The sequence below is a fragment of the Carlito syrichta genome, unplaced genomic scaffold (genome assembly GCF_000164805.1).
Source record: "Carlito syrichta isolate Samal-C Ts95f unplaced genomic scaffold, Tarsius_syrichta-2.0.1 Scaffold110750, whole genome shotgun sequence".
Lineage (NCBI taxonomy): Eukaryota > Metazoa > Chordata > Mammalia > Primates > Tarsiidae > Carlito > Carlito syrichta.
In genome coordinates this window covers 1-2,277 of record NW_007054846.1, presented here as the reverse complement: position 1 = coordinate 2,277, position 2,277 = coordinate 1, and positions in this window count along the sequence as shown.

Genomic DNA, 2,277 nt, shown 5'->3' with positions numbered 1-2,277 from the left:
TGGGTGACAAAGTGAGAATCCAACTCAAAAAAAAAAAAAAGAAAAATATTTTCAAAACTGTGAGATGAAATAGCAAATCTGAATAGTAACAACTGAAGTTTTGTTACTTAAATTCCAAGGTTTTCGATGGAAACTTTAGCAAACAATTAAGAAACAAATGTTCCCTATCTTATACAGCCTATATTAGTACTAAAAAATTTAGAATACTCCTAGAGTTAGGCAAGTTATGTAATTTTGACAACAAAACCAGAAATGGGCAGTATAAGGAAGAAGCATTATAGACTAATCTTATAGTAATAAAGCAATGATAACAAATTTTTGTAATAGATAACAAATCAGTGACAATATACACCATAGTTAAGATTTTTCTTTCTCTTTTGTATTATAAATATGTAGGGTACAATTCAGGTTTAGGCATACAAACGTTGATTATGCAGTTACCCTTGTTAATGAGGTAAGGATTTTTCAAATAATGTGTTCTGAAATCAGTAAAGTTTATTAAAAACAAAAAATCATTAAAAAACTGGTTTTACATTACAAATGTTAGTATATTTTAATTTTTCAAAAATCTGTATTTTCCCACATTAGGAGCTTTACAGGGGAAAGTCATGTAATATTTTAAGTAGCTGATTAAAAACAACTGATACAATTTAACCTTTATTATAATTAAATAATGCTTATTAAGCCAGGAATAGAACTTTTCATAATTGATAAATAATATCTGAAGTTATTATGTATAAACTCTTTAGCCCACTCGGAATTAAATTATAGTTTTACCATATTACTTTGGAATAATTACTTAACATTGTTGTGCCAAAAATTCTTCACTTAAAAGTCCATAATTTTATACATAAATTACTTTGAAATGTGTCTAAATAGCTAAAAAGTACTAATCCATTCTAAAACTGCCAACCATACGGTAAAGTGAAGCCTGTGGTAGTTGTGAGTGTGCCACTGCACTCCAGCCTGGGCAACACAATGAGACTTCCACTCAAAAAAACAAAAACTAGTAACTCGTAAACATTTTTGTTTGTTTGTTTAGCAATGATGATACCTTGAACATTTTGAGAAATAGAGACTGAAATTCATTGTGCCTTGATATCATGGTGGCCAAAGTGAAGAGATTGATTTGGCAGGGAACAGAATTCTCAGGCATTTGGGGTCTTATAGCGGTTGTTTCTCAATGCAAATCAATAATTTATTCATAAAGATATAGTTTCCAAATTTGCAGTTTTTTTTTTATTGGTGCAATTTTCTTAAGCTTGCATTACTGTTGGGCCCTCACTTAAAAATGGAAAGATCAGATAATAGCAAATAATCACTATACTGTTATTACTAGCTCTCCTTCAACTCTTAAATTGAGGCACAAAAAGTTTACTTTATTAAAATCAGGATGTATGCCACACATTGAGGAAAAAAGGAGGGGAGAAGGGAAGGACTGATAGAAAGAATGCATCTTAAAGTTTGACTTGGGAATGATATCTCAGAATTGGGATGCCTTTGGCAATTCAACACCTTTGACTAATAGTTTGAGTTAATCAATCAGTGACCTGTATTCAGTATTCCTTCCAAGTCTTGTAGTGTTTTACCTAAATGCTTTTCCTAAAAGAATCGATTTGTTTGAAGGAAGTTACCAATGTTCACAGTTTAGCCATCATTTTAGTACTCATTCCATTAACAGTTAACTTAGTAGTATTTAAACGTTCCTGCATTTTTTACTCTATGTAATATCTTGATGCCTTAGAAAGATAAGGTACTGGAATTATGCCCATGTTACTGATGGAGAACAGAAAAACAGATTATTTAATTTAAACATGCAATAGGGACAAATTCAAACCTTGGTATTTTGACTCTAGTGTACATTTTCTCAGTCATTATATTCTATAGCCTCTTGACGACTTGATAAATGATCTTTGCCAGTCCATAGTTTGACTTTGTAAAAGATTGTTCAGCAAACATATTTATGGATGGTTTAGTTTAAGAAAGGAAATCTATAAGTAGTAATTGATTGTCTGAAGCTTGTGACATAGCCAACCCATACTCAGCTACTAAAATTGGTCTGTGATACCAGAGGGTACAGAATGCATGCCCACTAGTCACTGGTGACCTCTTTAGATACTATTCTAAGGACTGTGAATGAATATTTTATAATATAGTATGCTTTTAGGCACAATGTGTGATGAAATATCTTATCTTTATTATACTCTAAATTAAAACTTTTTAATTTACAAAAACATTTTTAATGAATTGGGCAATTGCTTCAAAATGTGCACCTTG